This window comes from Hemicordylus capensis, chromosome 3, assembly GCF_027244095.1.
Source record: "Hemicordylus capensis ecotype Gifberg chromosome 3, rHemCap1.1.pri, whole genome shotgun sequence".
Classification (NCBI taxonomy): Eukaryota; Metazoa; Chordata; class Lepidosauria; order Squamata; family Cordylidae; genus Hemicordylus; species Hemicordylus capensis.
Window position 1 is genome coordinate 166,389,940 of NC_069659.1, and position 24,922 is coordinate 166,414,861.

Below are 24,922 nucleotides of genomic sequence, written 5' to 3' on the forward strand. Positions count from 1 at the left end.
TTTTGCTACTGCCAGTCGAAGAGGATCACCTGAATGCATGTTGTACAATGAATCCTCTATTTACATATATACAAGCTTGTTGAAGAGGTTGCGCAGCCATTGAAACATGTTGCTCTAGTGCAAAGATTAGTCTGGAACAGAGATGAGTGATTTTGTACAACCATGCAGGACTGTCCCTAGGGGTATGTGGAGCTAGAGGTGAATCAGCATGTGCGGGGCCTCCTTAACATTTCATATGATTACAGAATCATACTGATTGATGACATACTGTGTAAATAGTGTGAGTGAGTGTGTTTGGACTTGTCCAACTAGCTTGGAAATATAGTGGATTTGTAAGGAAAAAAGTTAAAAGTACAACACATGCCCCTTGCTTCACAGTTCTCACTCAGACCTTCCGGATTGCAAACCAATTTGAGCATAGTACATTTACAAGAAAAAAAGGTTGTTTGACTGTTTACAGTTAGCTCCATTTTCACTAGTAAAGTATTCTATGGATAGAGAGAACTCTTTCTGGCAGCTTTGCTGCAGTAGGGAAAAATTATTAAAAACCAATAGATTGACCAATCTGCTTCATATTAAATACATAAAATTCTCCCACCCTGCCCTACATCTGTGCTCAATATCAAAGCCCTTTGAGAAGCCATTCCAGAAGATCAGAAGGGTGGGGCAAAAGGGGGTGCATTACCCTTTTTTTATATGAAGGCAAAGGGCAGATTCCTTGACATGGGGATGGGATGATGCTCCAAGGGGAGGCTTCAGTTCTATAAACTTTTGTAATTTTCTGCCATGAAACAAGCCAGTTGGTTTTAAAAATTCACAAATGTATTAAAAATCAAGACTGACCAATCTGCTTCAAATTAAATATGCCGAGGGCCCCCCCCCATATCTTTGCTCAGTATTAAAGGCCTATGCCAAGTCATTCCAGGTGATCTAAAGGGTGGAACAAAAGTCGGGGGGGGTACCCTTTTTAATGAAGGCAAAGGGCAGATTCCTCCACATGGGGGTGGAATGATGGTCCGGGGGTGCTTCAGTTCCCGAAGTTTTTATAATTTTCTGCCTTAAAACAAGCCACTTGTTTGATGTTTTTAGGGGGGGGAAATCAATAAATTGTCCAATCTACTTCAAAATAAATCTACTGACCCTCCCACCCTGCCCTGCATCTATGCCCAATATCAAAGCCCTATAGCAAGCCATTCCATAAATATACAAGGCGAGGGTGGGGGGGAAATCCCCTACCTTCCATTGCTGGCTCTGAGGAGGAGGAAGGCACAGGCTCAGCACATGGCTGCAGGGCAGGGCAGAGGCTGTGCATAGTGTTCTGGTGGGCAGCTAGCACTGGCTACTCTGTCTCCTTTCTTTTCTGATGCCTGCAGGCAGCCTGACAGCCCCCATTGGAGAGCTTCGAGGAGGTTGGCAGAAAGGCCTCTGGAAGCCCTGTCCACTTGCCAAACAGCTGAAAGGCAGGTGGGGGAGAAGGAGCTGTAGCAGTGTCCCGAGAGCCGTTCAATAGCAGGCAAACCTCCCAATCCTGGCCAGCCACATGCTGCCAACATGTAGGGTGCAGAGGAGGCATCTCAGGCCAGTGCTGGCTGCAGGGCAGGGAGGCAGGTGCGATCGCCCCAGTTGCCCCACCCTAAGGACGGCCCTGCAACCATGTGCTACATCTTTAAGCTAGCTCAAGATTAGTCATTGTGGCAGGTCTCGCCAACTGTGACCCAAATATCCGCGGTTTGGTGAGATTTGGGGGCAATTTGGATGTTTTTGCAATTTCCAGGGGTCAGGGGGTGATTTTTCGGAGGTTCGGGGTAAATTTTTTCTATTTCAAACTGTATTGTTGCAGTCTTTTTGCGACTGCAATTCCCCTAACCTCCTGTTTGCCTTTGATTTCAGTGGCTCGTCTACTACAAATTCGCCAACTGCGAGGTTTTCCCACAAGGAACCCTCACAGTTGGTGAGGGATGACTGTAATAAATAGTTCTGAAAGCTGAACTGAGTGCCGAGGTAGCTGGAAGGCATAAAAGATGTGTACAAGATCACTGGATTATTCTGATGAAATACAGGATGGCATCTTTGAACCTGGGGTTGGATCTCAATCCTTTTGATTATTTGCTAGCCCCTGCCCTCATATCAAATACCATAATAATAAATAAAGTACTGTGCTGTATTTAAATGCTTGACTACATAACTCATATACTTTTCACATTTTCCCCTTCATATAGAAAAGCAGTTTAATTCAGTATGTGTGTGAATGAGAGATGGGGGAATTCAATTTTTTAAGAGACTTTTAAAAGCTTTGCATTAATATTCTTATTTACATTCAGCTCTTTGAAATCTAGGCTGTTGAAATAAAACTTGCTATCACTGAAATGTTAAAAATAAACTGGCTGACATCCAGACCAAAACACACCAGTGCAGCAAGAGGAGCAGACTAACAGCACAAGCAGAATAACTGCACTGGTGCACCAAAGAAGAGTCGGTTTTTAAAAAATCGCTTCCCTGCCACAGGAAACCCTCAGTGCTGCCTGAAAATATGTCCTTGAGGGCTGTAAAGCCTTTCTTCCTTGGCACACCGGTGCTGCTAGTCTGCTTCTCTTGTTGCACTGCTGCTTCCTTGCTCTGGATGTCACTACTGACTTAAAATTTAAATGCTATGGTTTCTTTTCAGAAATTGTTTATATCCATTCTCATCTGCACCTTTCTCACTCTTTTTGAAATTACTTTATTCCTACTTTATTCAGACTCAAAGATATCTGGCTATGGGTGGCATGGCTTTACATTTATTATTTTATTGGTAGCAGCTTAAATAATCTGCAGTTAGTAAGAAATTAGATCAGCCTAACAATGGCGCAGCGGGGAAATGACTTGAATAGCAAGCCAGGGGTTGCCGGTTCGAATCCCCGCTGGAATGTTTCCCCAACTACGGGAAACATCTATATTGGGCAGCAGCAATATAGGAAGATTAGCCGACCCCGAACATGAGCATCTGTGCGCTCTTTGGGGCCGGTGGTTACCTCTTCCCCCCACCTTCTGCCCCAGACTCCACTTCCAGGCCCAGCTGCCTCTCCTCCCCACCACCACTTCTGCCCCCCCTTTCTCCCCCGCCCCCCAGGCCTTGCCTCCGCTGCTGGGCTGGGCCCACCGCTGCCTCTGGCCTCTGCAGCCAGGCCTGCTGCTGCCACAGCAACCAATCCTCTTGGGTGCGCCTCAGCCAATCATGCGCATCCGCCGCCCAGCCAATCAGCTCAGCTCTGAGACACACATTCCAAAGCACACCCAGGAGAATTAATATAATCCTCTCTAATAAAACGCTTGGTGTCCGTCCGTGGACGGACACCAAGTGTGTGTCCGTGCCTCCCTGGCCTGTTCTGCGCATGCGCGGAGCGCATGCGCAGAACAGGGCAAGGGAGACACGACGGCCGGCACCCGGTGGCCATCTTGGGCGGCCAGAAGCGGCCGCCCCGAAGAAGCTGGGTGAGCGGCACCGGGGAACACTGGCCGCCGCCGCCTTGGCCAGAGGACACCCGTGGCGGCAAGGGAGAGGCCCCAGGGAGCGGAGGGCCCGGCCGGAGCTGCGGACGGCGGCGGTGGGTGGCGGGCCCGCTGGAGCCGCGGGCCGCGGCAGCGGTGGGTGGCGGGCCCGCCGGAGCCCTGGGTGGCCGCCCCGGCCGGAGACACGGGCCGCGGTGGGTGGCGGGAGGGGGAATGGCGGCGGAGGTCCAGACCCGCCCAGGGAGACGGAGGCTGGGACCGGGGGCCAAGCGAAGGCTGAAGAAAACTAAAAGCAAAAATGCAGCCTCCGCCGCTGCCTCCGAAGTCCCACCCTCCCTCCCTCCCAACTTCCGAAACCACCTTACCCTGGCCCGTGACAGTTGAGCAAAGAAAGTCCTAAATTGAGGAGGGAGAGAGGAGCTCGCAAGCTGTGCTCCTCCCTCTGCAAAGGCTCTGCCCGAACTGGCGCTTGGGACTGAAAGGACGCAAGAGGCGTCCTTTCCGCCCCAAGCGCCAGTTCGGGCAGAGCCTTTGCAGAGGGAGGAGCACAGCTTGCGAGCTCCTCTCTCCCTCCTCAATTTAGGACTTTCTTTGCTCAACTGTCACGGGCCAGGGTAAGGTGGTTTCGGAAGTTGGGAGGGAGGGAGGGTGGGACTTCGGAGGCAGCGACGGAGGCAGCATTTAAAAAAAAAAACAGTAAAAGGGAGAGGAAAAGGCTAGCACCCGTTATTATAACGGGCTTCAAAACACTAGTAGATGCTGAAAAGCTCTGTGGCAACCAGGAGTAGACACCTACTCAATGGCATACTTTACCTTTTAACATTCCAAAATGGTTACACACATATATTCTCTCTCTCTCTCTCTCTCTCTCTCTCTCTCTCTCTCTCTCTCTCTCTCTCACACACACACACACACACACACACACACACACACACACACACACACACACACACACACATCACGATATTCTCTCATGATATGTTTACGGTTCTGTTCTGTACTGAATATATATATGATGAACTTCAGTTTCCATCTATCCATTTTGAGAGAGAGAGAGTATTGCCTGTTTTACTTTGCATATAATGATTTTTGAACTTCTGAAAATGTTAAAGGAATGTGAGATGTATAATAACAGCATTGTGATAGTTCGTGACACCTTGATGTAAAGATGTGCTTTCTTGGTTCATGGATTTTGAAATACCTTAAATGTATCATGCCAGTGCTTCCTATGAAAATGAGTTTGGATGTGCCTCTGAATCTCTTGCTGATTTGCATAAAATGATTGTACCTGTATTCCTCTGGCAACTATTGTGGATGATGGAATTCCTGGAATGTTAAAGGTGAAGGCAGAAATATTCTAAAGTAGTTTGAACACACACATGCTGTGTTCCAAGGCATCTGTATCCACGATGAGAATGGTAATTTCAAATGAAAATCATCCCATTCAGATGTCCTCGTTATCATTAAGCTCTTGATCAAGCTTTCTCTTGACTACAGTGGCTGACACCCTGACTAACGAAGTGTGCATGCTTCATGGGACTGCAGGGACATTACAAGAGCCCTTGTGCAACTTCCCCATTCCTCCTATGTCCATATTGTTCACATTCACCTTAACAGCTTGGGTCCAGGGTAATTAAGAGAGCACCTTCTTTGTCGTGGACCCTGCTGCCTATTAAGATCATATGGGGAAGTTTGGTTACAGACCTTTGGTGGTGACTTGGGACAAGGCCTTCTCTGTGGCTGCCCCAGGGCTTTGGAATATGCTGCCTGTCAAAATAAGAGCATCTCCATCTCTGATTACGTTTTAAAAGACCCTCAAAACATCTGTTTTCTCAGGCTTTTGATTGAAATTAATTTTAAACTGTTTAATTGCTTTTATCCTGTGAAATTGTTTCTACTTGGTTTTATATTTGTTGTGTTTTAAACTGTGTACGCTGCCTAGAGATATATCAGATGGTATATAAATATGATGATGTCAACATCATCAGGAGAAGGCATAACCTCCCTAAATGCCTGCCTGGAGGCAGGGATGGGCTGGATGAGAGGTAACAGGCTGAGGCTGAATCCAGATAAGACGTAGGTACTTATTGTGCGGGGTCGGAATTTGGTGATGATTTTGATCTGCCAGTTCTGGATGGGGTCACACTTCCCCAGAAGAAACACGTACGCAGTCTGGGTGTGCTTCTGGACACAAAACTCTCCCTGGTGTCCCAGGTTGAGGCAGTGGCCAGAGGTGCCTTTTATCAGCTTCGGCTGATGTGCCAGCTGCGTCAATTTCTTGAGATAAATGACCTCTGAACAGTAGTACATCTGCTGGCCACCTCCAGACTTGACTACTGCAATGCGCTGTATGTGGGGCTGCCTTTGTATGTAGTCCAGAAACTGCAGTTAGTTCAGAATGCAGCTGCCAGGTTGTTCTCTGGGTCATCTCAGAGAGACCATATCACTCCTATCTTAAAATATCTACACTGGATGCCGATAGGTTTCTGGGCAAAGTACAAAGTTTTGGTTATAACGGGGATGAGCCTTCTTCATTGCTGCCCCGAGGCTTTGGAACACACTTCCTGCTGAAATATAAGCCTCCCCATCTCTTACAAATTTTAAAAAGGCAGTCAAGACACATTTGTTCACCCAGGCTTTTAATTAGATACTGTTTTAATTGTGTTTTAATAGTTTTAACATTTTATCGTTGAAATGTTTTAATCTTTTTATTGATTTTTTTATTATTTTGTTGTAAACCACCCAGAGAACTTGCATTTTAGACAGTATAAAAATGTGTTAAATAAATAAATAAATAGCTGCACAAGAACCATCAGACTTGTGGTGTGCTCTGCTTGTTTTCTAGAAGGGCTTTGCATGATCAGAAACAGGTTGCTGACTTCAGTAATATATTTCTGACTCTAACCCTGCAGTCTCTGAAAAGTGCATGCTTTGTCTCTCTCTCAGGGATATTTCATGTAAAGCTAAGGTAAAGGTTTTTGAAATTCCTCTCGCCCTCCCTCTGTAAGGACTGCAAATGTTTCCTTGTTCGGGATCTTTTCTGTTTTAATCACCATCAATAATAAATGAATGAATACTTTATTACAATCTTTGACCCAACGACACAGAATATAGTATAAGTAACACAAATACTTAGTGTCTGCATCTTTATAGTACTATTAATTATAACTTACACCATCTCAGACCTAACTTTACATGCAGCTGCACAGAATTTGGCTGCACACAGTATCATGGGTGCATAGCAATCAGCTAAAAGAAAAGAGATGTATTCGTCATCCATTCTATAAGGCATATTTAATGAGAGGGGAATAAGAGAAGTATGAATATCTCTATAAAATGAACAATATAAACGAGCATGAGTCACAGACTCGGTGCCCTGCCCATGGGGACATATCCAGCTGTTAAAAAGGGATTTTTTGATACCTGCCCTCCAAAACTGCCGATGGAAGTGCATTAAACTGCGCAAGGTAAAGGGCCCTTCTTTGAGACAGAATAGTTAAGTCTTGTTAGATAATGAGCTGATCTAGTATAACTTGGAAAGCTACCAGGAAAGGTTTTTGCAGAGATCACTCTGCTTTTCAGTGTCAACTATTTGTTGTTTTATCAAGTCCCAATGGCATTAAAAATTGAGATGAAAACCCATGCTTGCCCAGCATATCATAAAGGCATTTATACCAACTAGATTGAAAGCCATCTTCTAGAAAAGGCATTTCAGACAGAAAATAAGTTTAAGCCAAAAGTTAAATACAGACAGCCAAACCTTGCCCTCCAGTCTTGTTAGGCTTGCCTCCAGCCGTAAAATGGCATTGAACGTGCATCTAGGGACTGAGAATATAGCACGCAGAAATTTGGATTGGATTATCTCCATTAGTTAAAATTGAGGATAGTACAGATAGCAGCCCCATACAACAGTTGAGAAAGCTCTTTAGCCTCATAAACCTTGATTGCTGCCAGTATAGAAATTGAATAAATGAATGAAATATACATTGTCCACCTCTGTGCGGGGTAAATTCTAATATAGCAGAGGTGGTATCAATCAATTATACTATTGTTAACCACCCAGAGACGAAAGTTTGGGGCGGTGTACAAATGTAATAAATAAATAAATAAAATCAATCAAATCAATCAATCATTTTATTTATGGCCGTAAGCCAAACAAAAGCAGAGGTGGTGGTATTATTATCATCTTCTGGACATGCTCACAGTGCCCCCCACCCAAACCATTTTCACAGAAGACCACTCCCTGATATTTATAGGTCCTTACTTGATCAATTACTTCCCCATTAATTTGCCAAACATGCTTCTTAGGGTTGTTTTTTTTGGCAAAGACCATAATCTTAGACTTTAGAGCATTTATGGATAATTGCTCCTCTTCATACAGTGGGTATAGGAAAGAATCACCCCCTTTGATAGACCTTAAATTCTGGTTCCCTTACATCCTGAAATGAAAACACAAAGAAAATTCCCTTCACCAGCTGTACTTATCCAATGCAACCTATAACATCCAACTGAAAAACATCACAAGTACAGTCCAGAAAAAGTGTCAGAAATAAAAAACAAGAATTACTGAGATTGAAAAAGGATCAAACCCCCCCCCCTGTCAATATTTTGTTGAACCACCTTTTGCTTTAATAACAGCCTTGAGTCTGTTGGGATACTTCTCTATCAACTTTGCACATCTAGACGGAGCAATATTTGCCCACTCCTCCATACAGAACTGTTCAAGTTCGGTCACATTGGATGGTAGGTGTTGGTGGACCTGGGTGATCTGGAGTGCTTGGTTACTAAAGAAAACAGATATAGTGGATGTAATAGAAACCTGGTGGAACTGTGAGAACCAGTCAGACCCGATTATTCCTGGATATAAACTCTACAGAAGGGACAGGGAGGAGTAGCACTGTATATCAAAGAAGGGATAGATTCCAATAAGCTAGAAAACCAAAGTAGACCAGAGTCCTCCACAGAACCATTATGGGTAACATTATGAGGACTGAAAGGAAATGACCTGGATTTGTAGAAGCAAATAAGAGAGACATCAAAGAGAGACAGGGCAGTAATAATGGGTGACTTCAACTAACCACACAAAGACTGGGTAAATTCACATTCAGGTAATGAAAAAGAGGCCAAATTTCTAGAAATGCCAAATGACTGTGCCTTATAACAATTAGTAGCGGAACCAACCAGAGAGATGGTGACCTTGGACTTAATCCTGAGTGGTGCCCAGGATCTGGTGCGAAATGTCAGAGTTGCAGAACTGTTGGGTAGCAGTGACCATAGTGTGACCCAATTCAGCTTATATGTGAGTGGAACATTGCCAAGGAAGTCCAACATAGATGCGCTGGACTACAGAAGAGGAAACTTCTCAAAAATGAGGGGACTGGTAAAAGAAGTTGAAAGGGAAAGTCAGGAGGGTCAAATCACTCCAGAAAGCATGGAACTTATTGAAAATCACAATACTAGAAGCTCAGTTGGAATGTATACCAAGAAGGAGAAAAGGTACCACCAAGTTCCGGAGGACACCAGCATGGCTAACAACTATTTATTTTTTGATTTGATTTGATTTGTATACTGCCCTCTCAAAATGGCTCAGGGCGGTTTACAATTAAAACACACCACTAAAACAGTAAAGAGCTAAAACAAATTTTTAAAAATTGCAACAATTAACCATTTAAAAACATTTTAAAACAACAATTAATCAATTACAGTGATTAAAAACCCCAAAATCGGGTTTTGAATTTTAAAATAAACCAGAAATTAAAAACCCCACAATTTAGGAAGCTGAGAAAGCTTGGGTGAAAAGAAGGGTTTTCAGGTGTTTTTTGAAAATTGCCAGAGATGGGGAGGATCGTATCTCAGCAGGGAGCACATTCCACAATCTCAGGGCAGTGACCGAGAAGGCCCGTCTCTGTGTAGCCACCAAACGAGTTGGCAGTAACTGGAGACGGACCTCCTCAGATGACCTCAATGGGCGGTGGGGCTCATAACGAAGAAGACGCTCTCTTAGGTACCCAGGGCCTAAGCCGTTTAGGGCTTTGTAAGTTGTAACTAGCACTTTGTATTTTGTCTGGGAACCTATTGGCAGCCAGTGTAACTCCATCAGTAAAGGAGTAACATGGTCTCTCTGAGATGACCCAGAGACCAACCTGGCTGCCACCTTCTGAACTAACTGAAGTTTCCGGACTACGTACAAAGGCAGCCCCACGTAGAGCACATTACAAAAGTCAAGTCTGGAGGTTACCAGCAAATTTACCACAATTTTGAGGTCATTGATCTTGAGAAATGGGTGCAGCTGGCGTATCAGCCGGAGCTGATAGAAAGCACCCCTGGCCACCACCTCAACCTGAGAAACCAGGGAGAGATGTGAATCCAGAAGTACTCCCAGACTGCGAACCTGTTCCTTTTGGGGAAGTGTGACCCCATCTAGAACAGGCAGACCAAAATTGTCTCTAGAGTTCTGAACCCGCACCATAAGTACCTCCGTCTTATCTGGATTCATCTTCAGTTTATTCTCCCTCATCCAGCCCATTACTGCTTCCAAACAGGCATTTAGGGAGGATATGCCTGCTCCTGAAGAAGTTGACATGGAGAAGTAGATCTGGGTGTCATCAGCATACTGGAAACACCCAGTTCCAAATCCCCTGATGATCTCTCCCACCGGTTTCATGTAGATGTTAAAAAGCATTGGAGAAAGTACGGAGCCTTGAGGGACACCATACTTAAGCTCAGATTTTGAAGAGCAACAGTCTCCAATCGACACCTCTGGAATCTATCCGAGAGGTAGGAGCGGAACCACTGTAAAACAGTGCCTCCCACCTCCAACCCCCTCAGACGTTCCAGAAGGATACTATGATCAATAGTATCGAAAGCCGCCGAGAGATCCAAAAGGACCAACAGAGTCACACTTCCTCTGTCAAGTCCCAATTGGAGATCATCCATCATGCTGACCAAGGCAGTCTCCACCCCATAGCCCACCCAAAAACCAGTTTGAAATGGGTCTAGATAATCAGTTTCCTCCAAGACCACCTGGAGCTGAGAGGCCACCACCCTCTCAATTACCTTGCCCAGCCATGGGAGGTTGGAAACAGGCCTATAATTGCTCAACTCAGAGGGACCTAATGCAGGCTTCTTTAGAAGAGGTCTAATGATTGTCTCCTTAAGACAAGGAGGCTTCCTGCCCTCCCTCAGAGAAGCACTTATGATATCCACCAGGCTGTTTACAACAACCTCCCTGCTAAATCGAACAAGCCATGTTGGACAAGGGTCAAGAGAACAAGTGGTAGGCCTCACTGATCCAAGCAGCTTGTCCACATCCTCAGGAGTCACAAACTGAAACCGATCCAGTCGAATCACATAAGAGGAGTCGTTGGGCACCTCCAGCTCAGAGATCAAATTAATTGTGGAGTCTCCATCTAGGTCTGCCCGAATCCGAGATATTTTATCTGCGAAAAACTCTTTAAACACATTACAGCGGGTAACTGATAACTCCAAATTCTGGTTCGGGGGGGGGCAGATACTAATACCCTCACAACCCTGAACAACTCTGCTGGACGTGAATTCGCAGAGGCAATATGGGCAGAAAAGAACCGCCTCTTTGTCACACGTATTGCCTGAGCATAGATCTTTAGATGTGCTCTATGTCACAATCTGTCAGATTCGAATCGAGTCTTCCTCCACTTGCACTCCAGTCACCTACCCTGCCGTTTCACCCCCGTAGATCTTCCGTATACCAAGGGGCCAATTTTGAAGCGAGTTGGAGGGGACGCTTGGGAGCAGTCGTGTCTACTGCCCTGGTGAACATGTTGTTCCAATTCTCAACCAGGGCATCAACAGGATCACCAGCAAAGCCAACATGAAATCCTTCCAAGGCTTCTTGGAATCTTAATGGATCCAATCACCTCTTCGGGCGGACCATTCTAATGGGCCCCTTGCCCCTACGGAGGTGGGAAGTAGCTGTAAGTCCAACCTTAACCAGATGGTGGTCCGTCCATGACAATGGGGAAATCACAGGAGTCCCCACCAACGGAACACAACCCTGATCAGAGTAAAATACCTAATCAAGCGTGTGACCTGCAATATGCGTCGGTCCAGAGACCACTTGGGATAGGCCCATCATTATCATGGCCGCTATGAACTCCTGAGCTGCCCCGGACAGATTGGTCCCGAAATGAACATTGAAGTCCACCAGGACCAAGAGTCTGGGAGACTCCAACGTGAGTTCCACGACCAAGTCCGTGAGCTCAGTAAGGGATTCCACTGGGCAGCGGGGCAATCGGTAGAACAACAGAAGTCCCAATCTATCCCTGGTCCCTAGACTCAAGTACACACATTCAATATGGTCCGATACCCTGACAGGGACCCTGGTAAGGTAAATGTCATCCTATAGACAACAGCCATTTCACCTCCCACCCATGTCCCCTCACCTGCTCCTCTACAGAATATCCTGGAGGGAGAAGCTGGGACCAAACTGGACCACTAGCTTTCCCCAACCAAGTCTCGGTAATACATACCAGGTCAGCCCCTTCATCCATGATCAAATCATGGATGAGTTCAGATTTATTTTGGACTGACCTGGCATTGCAGAGGAGCAAGGTAAGACTATGTGGGTTGTTGGCCGTGCTCCCTGAGGTCAAAGAGCTGGCAGGACAGCCGGAAGGGGAGACCGCTATTAAATTTCTGACTACCCTTACCCTGGAATGGCCTGCTGACCTGCCAACATTACTTCTTCTATTCCCCACCACCACCAGGATGGCTGCCCCATAGTCAACGAAGGCATCCCCTGTCCCCCCATCTTCAGATGAACCCAAACACATTCCAGCAATTTCAACCTAAGTCTAAACAGCTTAAAACTAATTATCCAGAAGCCATCTAGCCCTCGCCCTCCCTCAAAGGGGCGACCCCCTTTAGTGTCGCCCCTTCGGTGGCAGGCCCACTGCCACAAGGAGCCTTCCTGTGAAGCCCAAAACTGAGCAGGTGACCCTGAAACTGAGCAGGAACAGCTGAGTCACTCAGGGACTGGTCCCAGTCCTGCCCACACTTCCCACAGATGTTAATCTGAGGCTGCAGCTCCACAGGGGAAGCAAAAGCAGGCAGGCAACAGCAGAAGGAACCCCAGCACCCACCTGGTCTCTCATCCCGGGCAGCACTGAGTGGGAGCTAGATGGACTCTCCCTTTCTCTCTCTGCTAGGCTTCTATTCACTTAAGTCAGGGAAGCTATAAAAGGGAAGAAGACTTCCTTCAGAAAATGGAAGTCCTGCCCAAATGTAGAGGACAGAAAGGAACATAAACTGTGGCAAAAGAAAGGAAAGGAGACAATAAGAGATGCAAAGAGAGAGCTTGAGGAACATATAGCTAGAAGTGTCCAGGGGAATAACAAAAACCTCTTTAAATATATCAGAAGTAGAAAACCTGACAGGGAGGCAATTGGACCCCTAGATGATGAGGGCATGAAAGGGATTATTAAGATGGATAAGGAGATTGCAGAGAAGCTAAATGAGTTCTTTACATCTGTCTTCACAGCAGAAGATACTGACCATATACCCTCGCCGGAATTGAGCTTTTCAGGTTTAGCGTCTGAGGAACTGGGCGGATTTGAGGTGACAAGAGATGTTCTAAACTGCCTCGAAAAACTAAAAATTAACAAATCGCCAGGTCCAGATAGCATCCATCCAAGAATTCTGAAGGAACTCAAATGTGAAATTGCTGATCTCCTAGCAAAAATATGCAACTTGTCCCTACAATCAGGCTCTGTACCAGAGGACTGGAAAGTAGCCAGTGTAACTCTGATTTTCAAAAAGGGATCTAGGGAGGATCCAGGAAATTACAGGCTGGTCAGCTTAACTTTCAGTGCCAGGTAAATCAATGGAAAGCATACTTAAAGACAAAATTGTTAAACATATAGAAGAAAAGGCATTGCTGAAGGAGAACCAGTATGGCTTCTGCAAGGGCAAGTCTTGCCTCACGGCACTAACCTTTTGGAGTTCTTTGAGAGTGTCAACAGGGCATGCGGATAAAAGCGATCTGGTTGACTTAGTATATCTGGACTTCCAAAAAGCTTTTGACAAAGTTCTAGTCTTGAGTAAACTTAGCAGCCATGGGATGAGGGGATAGGTTCATGTGTGGATTTGTAACTGGTTGAAGGACAGGAAACAGAGGGTAGGAATAAACAGAAACTTTTCACAATGGAGGGAAGTAGGAAGTGGGGTCCCCCAGGGATCGGTACTGGGACCAGTGCTTTTTAACTCGTTCATAAATGATCTAGAAGTTGGGGTAAAGAGCGAAGTTGCCAAATTTGCAGATTACTAAACAACTTAGGGTAGTGAAATCTACAACAGATTGTGAGTTACTGCAAAAAGATCTCTTCAAACTGGGTGAGCGGGCAACAAAATGGGAAATGCAGTTATTTTATTATTTATTTGATTTGATTTGATTTGATTTGTATACCGCCCTTCCAAAATGGCTCAGGGCGATTCAGTGTAAGCAAGTGCAAAGTGATGCATATTGGGGTAAAAAACACCAACTTCACATATATGCTAATGCGATCTGAGCTGTTGGTGACTGACCAGGAGAGAGATCTTGGGGCCATGGTGGACAGCTCAATGAAAGTGCCGACTCAGTGTGCAGGAGCTGTGAAAAAGGCAAATTCCATGCTAAGAATCATTAGGAAGGGAGTTGAAAATAAAAATGCTAATATTATAATGCCCTTATACAAATGTATGGTGCTAAATGTCTGGAGTACTGAGTTCGGCTTTGGTCATCGTATCTTAAGAATGATATTGTAGAACTGGAAAAGGTGCAAAAGAGGGCAACCAAGATTATCAGGGGCCTGAAGCACCTTCTTTATGAGGCTAGGCTACAGCATCTGAGGCTCTTTACCTTGGAAAAGAGACGAATAAGGGGAGACATGATCAAAGTGTATACAGTTCTGCATAGAGTGGAGAGGGTGGACAGGGAGAAATTTTTCTCCCTCTCTCAGAACTCCCAAACCAGAGGTCATCCCATGAAACTGAAGGTCAGGAAATTTATTACGGACAAGAGGAAGTACTTTTTTTACACAGCACATAATTAATCTATGGAATTTTTTGCCATGGGATGTGGTGATGGCAACCACCTTGGATGGCTTTAAAGGGGGCTTAGACAAATTCATGGAGGACAGGTCTATCAAATAGCTACTAGTCTGGTGGCTGTGAGCCACCTCCAGCCTCAGAGGCATGATGCCGCTCAATACCAGTTGCAGGGGAGCAACAGTAGGAGAGAGGGCATTTACAAAAACCTCTTGCCTATGGTCTCCCCAGAGGCATCTAGTGGGCCACTGTGTGAAACAGGTTGGTGGACTAGATGGGCCTTGTGTCTGAACCAGCAGGGCTATTCTTAGGTTCTTAATAATATTCAGCAGCTACTCTGATACATGACAATAAATGACAATAAAATTGTCATTACCTCCAAAAAATGGAAACCAGCATTTTGAATCCCACCCCCGCTGCTTTTAATCCAGTAGTTGCTCTTAATAAGCTTGTCACACTCATAACAACTCTGAAGTAACTTTAACATTAATGAATGAGCACTTAACCAGATTTCAAGCTGACACCAAAAGCAGGATTGCTACCTTTCTTGCTCTCCTCTTTCTACACATGCTAGTGAAAAACGCTTTCTGGAGACAATCAAATTACAATGATACTTTCCTTATTCACCTTAAGTGATTTTCTATTAAGCTATATTGCGTGTGTGTGGTTTTTTATTTTTATTTAGCCACATAAGGAAAAAAATAAAACAAGGGAAAACTAGATTCCAATTAGCATTCCAGCTGGTCAACTATTAAAATATTGGAGGATGAGGCCTAGAGCTTAAGAGTTATTTTTTAAAAATCCAAAGTTTAAATCTTTTGAACCAGAGTAATGCTACAATCCTTTATGGAACATCATAAACATTTCTTTGAAGTCTTCCAGTTCACAAGTAACTGCTTAACAAGTAGACCTATTCACATATGGCTCAACCTATGTTCAATCTCTGCAAGTGGAGTCCGCACGCTGTCAGTGCACACATGATGTCTTTAATAGATGCACCATAGCATTCTTAATAGATGTACCAGAACAAAGATTAGCCTAGTTGGGAAATGAAATCCTTTTTACCCAGTTCAGGTTTTTCAGCCAAGATGGGCTCGTCTCCATTTAAGATGGCCACAGCACTGCTACCCAGCACTGAACCCAAGACTGTGTTCAGATGACACACTGGGTCCTGGAGCTCAGTGGTAAGCCTGACTTCCAGTGAGGGAGGGGAGCAATATGCCAACATTGGTCATGTCATCTGAGCCTGCCAGCATTGGCATATTCTGCCTGACTTGCAGTTCTGAACCCAGCATCTGTAACCAAGATTTGCCACCAAGCTCCAGGAACTGATCGTTAGACTTTTTGCTTTTCATCTAAACCTGTGCAGCATATGTACATTTCAGTCTTTCTGCATCAGAACTGTTCTCCTAGAACTAAGAAGAGTGAGTTGTTTTAAATGTCTTTCAATATGTACCTCATACAGTTATTAAAATTACCATGGCACTTCAAATTTGAATTGATCTGAAAGACATTTAAGCTAAAAAATATAATAGAACTTAAACTGTGATTCACCATTAGTCCTTTATACTTTTTTCACAAAGCTTTTGAAATCACATCTAGTCTAAAAATAACTGATTTACTTGGGTGAGATCTTTTTCTTTCCCTATGTCATATCAGTGCGTGGTAGTGAAATTATGACGGATGGGTACTATTCATCAGAATAAAATATTCATACTACTTGATCACTAAGCAACCTCTGATGGAGGACTGGACCAACCCTACTTCAGCAAGGGTTTCAACGAGTTCAGCTTTTTTCAAAAGTGTAATTGTACACTTGATGTTCCATAGAGGGAAGGAACAGCTTTCATTAACATATAATTGAAATAATTACTACAGATTATTCCAAGCATAGTGACAGAACTGTCTCAACAGAACTCTGTTACAGAGGTTACCACCAGGCTTGTTTACCAGCAGATAGCAAGTCCTGGCAGTGGCTACATAAGTGCCTTAATAATATCGCTATCCCTTGTAGTCTTTTATTTTTCAGATATGTAGTAAAGCTTCTGAAATTTAATTCCTGGCATGGTTGTTGTATAATCTGGAATCAACCAGCATTTCTTCAGTAGCACTTAGAAATTCCTGGAGCATATCCCTAATATTCCTAGTGTTTTTAGACTTCAACAAGTCTTGGATAGGAAGTAGTTTCTTGCATCTGACCATTTTTACTTCCATTCTACACTTGTTTCTATACAGATTTGCTATGAGAAAAATGAGCCATTAAAAACACATCTTCAGATCTATTATTGTTCAACAACTAGGAAAAAATTGCTGAATGGATTTTATCATTTGACTTAATGAATGTTCAGATTGTAGGGTTTTTTTTAAAAAAATCTCAGACTTGAAAGAGCCAACAAACATGTTGTATTTTATGGTTCACTTTAAACAACTGAATTTATTACAAGTTGCACACTTAATTGCTCATTTCAATACAAGATGACAGACTCTGCTGTTAGTAGAAGGCTGCAATTTGAAACACATCTATAATTACTAAGACAAGCTGTTACAAGCCAGTGAATGCCTCTTGAAATTTCTTCTTCAATTGCTGTTACAGGTGCAAAACAAAACAGACCCCGATCTTTTTCTACTAAATAATTCTATAATTTGATTAATCACATCATTTCTTGACCTGTTCTTGCTTTTCCCTGGAAATGTATTTATCTTGCATTTATTCTTGCATTTAACTGGAAATGCTCTAAGAAATGTATTTGAACAATATTCAGATCCTTTATTGTAGAAAACATGCTTAATTTACAAGGATTAAAATTAGGATTACCCACAACATTTCAAATTTGGCTTGTGTACACCTAGTGGTGCAGTGGGGAAATGACTTGACTAGCAAGCCAGAGGTTGCTGGTTCAAATCCCCACTGGTATGTTTCCTAGACTATGGGAAATACTTGTATCCGGCAGAAGCTATATAGGAAGATGCTGAAAGGCATCATCTCATACTGCACAGGAGATGACAATGGTAAACCCCTCCTGTATTCTACCAAAGACAACCACAGGGCTCTGTGGTCGCCAGGAGTAGACATTGACTCGACGGCACACTTTACCTTTAGTTTGACTTTAGTGAGCCAAATTCCTGAACAAACTCCAAAACAGGTTTAGCGAATTGAATCCATGCCCCCTTTCAAACTACTTTATCTTGCTTTCATCTGCACTCTGCTACCCCCATATCCTTGAACTTCACCACTGCCACCCCATCATTTTGAATCTTCTAATCATTTATTTTTCTACTAATTTTATCTTTAGATATTTTTTGATATATTTTTGAACTAAATCAGTTAAATGGGTGTGTAATCCGCACGTCCCACGAAAGGAAGATTGTCTGGGGGGAAGATAGGTTCCACTCTTCCGCTACCCCCCTCCCCCCAGCAATGTAAATGTTGTGCGAACAACCTTTAAAACTTGCCAGTGGGCTATGGGTTGTAATAGCCTATGTCATATTCCATTCTTCTACACGTGCAATAAAAATAGTGGCTCTGTCTGATCCCTACTGATGGGTGAATGTTCAGGGAATCTTGTTCCCTGTTGAGGGAATCTTACTTACCCTTTGTCTTAGATGCTGATGTCCAGTACTTGAGGAAGAAGAATTCTGAGGTATTAAGTATTCTGACAGCCTTTCTAACATATCAAGAAGTGCTCTCTACTCTCCACCCTCTTCCTGGAACACTATGTCACACTTGTTGCAAAAGCTCTATTCTCATGATCTGATGATGAGGATAAGGGTTGCACACATACCTCTTTGGAGGGGTCCATGCTGATGAAAGGATTATAATGATGGAGAATAACTTCTGCTTTACTCAGGTCAAACTTGTGGCAGATTATGGAAGTATTGTGCTTGCTTGTGCCATTCCATAGAGAGTTCTTGCACTCCAGAAGGAGGAAAGGGAGTATTGTGGCAGATGGATGAAGATTTCCCCTGCTTCGGCCTCCTGAGATTGTAGGCAGTTCACTGTAGACAATTTGTGGGCAGTGCTTATGTTAGTGTTTTAATGCTGACATTCCACTACATTGCATTTCCTGTTGCAGAGAATAATACATGTAAACATCCTTGTGCCTTAATGTGGGAGGTTCCAGGATGCACTTTAGATTCATAACTTGAAATATGAAGATCTTGAAGCTTTCCCCACAAGCTTCCTTTTGTTCCCCCTAGTTCTTCCATTGCCTTCACAATAAACAGGAAAAGTGCATCCTATTCTCATCTTATTGGCAAATCCCAGCAGCTAACCCATGCTCTGTTAATAACACAGCTGTAGTTTTGGCACTGCCATTAAGGGATGATAGCTTCCCTCCTCTGTCTCTTTTTAAACTTCACAAATAGAGGAATGTACTTTTAAACTTCTATAATTATAAAACCTGTTTTAATTCATCTGCTTGGATCTTTTACAAGAATGTTGTGTTTTGCCCTTCAGAAAACCACTTTCTGCCTAGATAATGAAGGGTGAATCCCACAAATAAAATAAAGCCTCTGTATATTGTTCATAATACAGTAATGCTCAGAGACTCTTGATGAAGTTAGATTCACATTGTGCCAGGCACTTGGGACATATGTAGTAAAAATGGAGAACTTGCCACAGAGAGGCTATAAAATTAGCCATGTGTATTCACAGACCAGCTGAAGTTAAACACTTTTAAGACAGTTGAAATCACAGGACTGAAAAGTATTTAACTCTGACTGGATTGAACCCCCTTTGTGAGCCACAGTATTTACATAATGCTTTGTGCTCTGGGGACTGCCTCCTTAAGAGCTTTTTCCATGTCCATTTCACCACACAGCGTTTAGAGCAGATTCTTTTTATGATAAAAGCCAATCAAGTGGTCATTCCTCAAGCAGTCAAAAAATAGGTTCTTTTTATTTTTCTTTATGTTACTGCCCCTTCAGTAATTCAGTACCACTTTTGCTATGTGCAAAAAAATGGACTTGAAACAAAATTAAATTTATTATAATTTCTATAGCACATTTCAGTATACAGAATGCTTTATACAACTGTGCAAAGTAAATTAGACTCCTATCTTGTCACGTTGTGGCGCAGTGGGGAAATGCTTGATGAACAAACAGAAGGTTGCCAGTTCAAACTCCTGATGGTATTATATTGGGCAGCAGTGATATAGGAAGATACTGAAGGGCATCATCTCATACTGCGTGGGATGAGGCAATGGTAAACCCCTTCTGTATTCTACCAAAGAAAACCACAGGGCTTTGTGAGCTCCAGGAGTCGAAATCGACTTGACGGCACACCTTACCCTACCTTATTAAACGTTTATTTAGCGCCAATAGTGTGGTAGGCCAGGGCTTATAGCAGAGACTGGGATATAAATGTATAAAATTTATATATATTTAATATATAAATTTATTTCAGCCAATATATCAATTTATTTCAGCTAAACTTAGTAAAGTCAACTTTAATAAAGAGTTCTGAATACAAATGCCTAAAAACCCCACAACCAACTTGACACATACTGTCTGGGCTAACCCCCACCAGGTCCATGGGGCAAGGTTGCATTTTGTACCTCACCTCAGGCACCACAATACTTTGGGCCACCTCTGGGGCCAGCAAAAAAGTCCCCCGGGGCCGGATCTGGCCTCCAGGCCTGGTCTAAAACTGGAAAGAGTGACACCCCATCCTATATAATAAAACCCTAAGGTACCTGCGTCCGTGTCTCTTGCAGGTGTTCTGCACATGCATGGCATGTTGGAGGGGGTGGGGGTGCCACGTCACGTGAGGCAGGCAGGGCGCTGACTTTCCTCCCCCTCCACATGACAGGGGCCGGCCAATAGGAGATGGAAGTGGGCCAATGGGGTCCTGGCCGCCTCAGCTTGGCAGGAGGAAGGATCGTTGCCAGGAGCAACCTGCGGTCACGTGGACCGGCGAGTAGGGGAGAGCGGAGTCGGGGAGACCAGGGAGGGCGGAGGCTACACCTGCGGCGAGGGCGAGCGTTTCGGCGGTGGGGCTTAGAGCCCCTTGGTAAAACTTTCCGTCTCCCTTCTCTTTGGACGTGGCCTAGCCGCGAATGGTCCCCCTCCCACCTTACGCGATTCTTACACTTCGGCCGTGAGTGCTGGGGGGAGTCAACCCCCCCCGCTCGCGGCCTAGGTGGCCGCGTGCACCTGGCCCCAGCCACGATCTCCCCCATTGCCGCCTGGCCCCTTGCGGCCTTCTAGAACCGCCCTCTAGCTGAGGCTGCGGGGCCCGCTGCGCGCGCCTCATATGGCCAAGTGGCACAAGGAGGTCCACGTCCCTTGCCCTTGAAGAAAGAATGTTCTTGCAAACATTTCTACACAACTCTTCTAGCGCCCGTTAATGTAACGGGCTTAATGTCTACTAGTTACTTAATAATGGAGCTCTTCATTTATTAAGGAGTCTGCTTTTTCAGATGCGTGAACCCAGATCAGCTCTAGGATTTGGAAATATGCAGGCTGAATTGACTGTTTCTGTGATGACTAGGGGCAAACTAGACATTGTCTTACCCATACCATGATTTAACTTCCCTCCCCCACTCCTCACTCTGCTTTACAGAAAATCAGCATGCTGATAGGTCATACGACAGTAATGTCTAGTTTTCCACTAAATGTATGCATAGACTGAAGTTTTTGAGAATTGCTGTAATAGAGATGTGTATAATAATGCCACCAACCTATCATATCCTGTAGCAGAGCACATGAATCCATGGCTGTGAGTAATGCACTTAACAGGCTGCTTATGTTTTCAATTTGATTGTCATTGCTCATTCCCGGCTCCTGAACCTGGCTTGAAATTCCCTTTTCTGCTTAGAGGATCTGTTTGATTTTTGTTGTGAAGTCTTACACACTCATAATCAGTGGTTTCCTAATATTAGAAGGGGCCATAGAGAGCCATGGGTTCATGTGCTCTACCTTCCCACCGCTTCTTTGCATGCAGAGGAGAAGATTGAAACCGTCTGCTTTCACTTTTAGAACAAACAGCAGCATCCCTGATTCATACATAATGCAGAACTGCAGTTAGTTTTTAAAGTGAAAATCAGAAAATTTCACTCTTCTCTTGTGAAACAGAGTGGTGAGGGGGGCAGTATATGAGCCTGCAGCCCAAAGGTTTATTCTTGTAGCAAGAAACCATGGTTCCGATTAATAGGACACTGAACAAACAAGCATCAACAACCGAACAGACAAGCAATAAATACATGCTGGCTTTTGAATTCAGGCATTTTAAAATGTGACATCATATTATTTATATTATATAGAGTATATAGAATATAGATTATATTTAATATATAATGAATATATTATATTGTGTGAGCTATGGATTTCTCTGTTAAATTTCTGTGCTTCTTTTCCAAATACATGCTCAAAGCAGCATATAAAACTATTAAGATAAAACAAACTAACATTTAAATTACAAGTAATAAAAGAATAGTAAAGGACAATCCACTGCTCACAGAAACACAAGAGAATAAAAATAGCAGCAACAGCGCATACTCATTAAAATGGCAGCCTAAAGAATAATGGCAGCAGTGAAAGATGATCAAAGTGTGGGACCTTATGAACTTCCAGGGGTGGGTATTCTCCAGTCTAGGGGCCACTACATAAAAAGCTCAATTCCAGGTCACTGTCAGTTGTTTTTCTAAAAGAGGTAGAGACCAAGGTGGTGATGTAGCTGACAGTCTGAAGCCTTGTAGTTCATGTAGGAGAAGTTGGTACTTAAGGAATATTTAGACAGTTAACTAAGGTAGCATGGAGATTTTATTTTCCATTTCATGGGGAAACTGTGCTCTTCTCAGCAACTACCCACCCTTGCTTCTGAAAAGTTCTGGGCACTGGGCAAGAAGGTGCTCTTGCCTAGTGTTTTTGAATAGGAATCCTTTATTTCATTTCATAGTGTTTCCCTAAATCTGAGCAAATAGAAGTTCTTTTGTGCAAAAGGCATGTGGGTTACATTACAAAAGGTTTTGGATTTTGTTCTAAAGAATATATTTAGTTTTAAAATGATACCTTTTAATTGTTATAGGGGACAAATTACTATAAATGCTTCTTAGGAAATGTATGAAATAGAAAACTGGAAACCTTAGTGATTTAAATAATATTTTTAATCAATGTGCTCTGCGGACTAGTGGTAATGTGTGCTAGTTATTTTTTACTGATGAATATGTTATTGCCTTCAGTTGTGGCTATTGTGGGAGTAGGGCAGAAGGAAAAGACCTGACATGAAAGTGGGGTTGAAATAAGGTGAAACTTTACTAAATAACCTAGCATGGCCAGTCAAGCACAAGGCTGAGTGAGGCCGCTGTCAAAGGCATCGGATTGACTGAAGTGGCAGATTAGCTGCCTCACCTACCACACCAGCCCCCAAAACCTTACCTGGTGGTGGCAGCACACGCAAGCCAGCCACTACCCTCTTCCTTGCTCCTCCCCTGCCTTTTCAAAGGTCAGAGGGTGAAAAAGCTGGAATGGCAGGAAGCATCTTTCAAGAAACTTCCTGCCACTAGAAGATTCCTGCTTTTTGAAAAGGAGAGTGAGACTGAGGCCAGAACAGTGGTGGCAGCTATAAGGCAATCAGGGGAGGGGAACTTTGCAAAGGAGCATGAGAATGAAGTAGGTTTCCTTCCTTCCTTCCCTAATCTGTGTTCCTTTGAAAGCCTGCAAGACTTTGATCAGGTTAGTAGCGGGCTTTAGAGGAGGAGAAGCCGCCAGCAACATCCTCTCAGCATTTTATGCTCCTTTCTAAACCTGTATGGATCAGATTGGGAGATTGTTTGTTGTTCTTTGTAAACCACTTTGCAAACTTGGGTTCAAAAGCAGTATATAAATATCCATAGTAGGAGATCAAAGCCTTTCAGGCTTTGAAAGTGGTGTGAGCAACTGGGGGGGGGGCTACTGGCTTTCAAAAGGCTTTTCCAGATGACAGTAAAACATGCTTTGAAAAGAGCTTGCAAATGAGTATAAGGCAAAAGCTTACAGAAAATCCAAACACTCCTGCAGATTTTCGCTGTCTTTTCTCCCTGGATCTGATGAGGAAGTCACATGGGAAGCAGGCTCCTGGCGCAATTTCCATAGTGCCACCTGCTGGCCAGCTCTTGCTTTCCATTATTAACCCATATTCACCAGAAAAGTCATTTAGATGGTGATGGGTTAATTGCATAAAGCAAGAGCTGGCCAGCAGGTGGCACAGGGAAAAATGTTTCCCACATGACCTCTCTAGCAGATCCCAGAAGAAAAGACAGCAACAGTTGGCAGGAGGGTCTGGATCCTCTGTAAGCTCTCACATTATACTTATTCACAAGCTCTTTTCAAAGCATGTTTCACTGCCATCTGGAAAAGCTCCTTGTCTATAATCTGTCCTTTACAGGCTTTGAAAGGGGTACAGGCCAAGAACAGACTGCTCGCAGACTCCCCTCATTGCTCTCCCCCTTAAAGGGGCAGCAGCAAGATGAGGCAGCATTTAGTACCTTACCTCAAGTGCCCAAAGACCTTAAACTGTAGCTCCCAGCCTGTCTGCTGAATTATAGAAAACAAAACATAGTGCAAAACAAAGGCTGGATATAGTTTGATGACTGCTGCCCTTAGCCACACTTAGCATGGCTCTTGACCGGTCCCCATGACAGGACTTCCAAAGCTCTTGAAGCCTCTTAATGAGGCCTCCTCTTGAAGTTAATAGTTAAACAATTACTTATTATTTTATGCCCAAGTGCCTGTCTAGTGTAAAAAGTGCCTCTAGGGACAGACAGCTCCACAGGAACTTGACATATATTATTTAACTTGCCTGCCCCCTACAATTTAAAACAAAAATTCAGTCTGCTGCCTGTTGGGAGTTGGCCTCCTCAACTTCTCAGTCTGCAGATCCTGAGAAATGTTTCCAATACCACTCCCTTGATTAAAGCCCATGATATAAGTGAGCAGCCCCTTTCACCCATGGGTGAAATAAAAGAGACTTCTCTGATGATGCCACATAGTCCAAAATGCAGCCCTCGCATGTTGGAATCTCAGGGTGAGATTGAGGGTCAAGTAGAAAGAATAATACTCCCTTTGCTAGGTGTGGTGCTAAAACTTCACAGGTCTTCTGGAATTTGGTACAGGCAGGGATAGGCTGGAGCAGGATCTGTCTTGATGCTGAGCCTTGATCTCCTTCCCCCTTTAAGCCCTGGAAGTGGACATGAGAATGTAGCTCCATTCTCACTATCTCAGATTCCTAGGCAGATGGAATAGGAGCAAAGTATGCCTAGGTATGTTTCTTTACCAGATGTGCTGTTCCTAATATTTTTCAGTACTCTGTTCTGCAATACAGGGCACAGTCCAGCCATCACCTAGGGGCAGAAACAGTACTTTGTTATGGAGCTAATGACCACCTCCATGATCC

The 24,922-nt window shown here is 43.9% G+C and overlaps 1 protein-coding gene across 16 annotated transcripts in view; it reads left to right on the plus strand.

Moving 5' to 3' along the window:
• The window catches only part of MBNL2 (muscleblind like splicing regulator 2), a 122,360-nt gene that overhangs the window by 43,786 nt on the left and 53,652 nt on the right, over positions 1 to 24,922 (plus strand). The gene's annotated exons all lie outside the window — the stretch shown is intronic.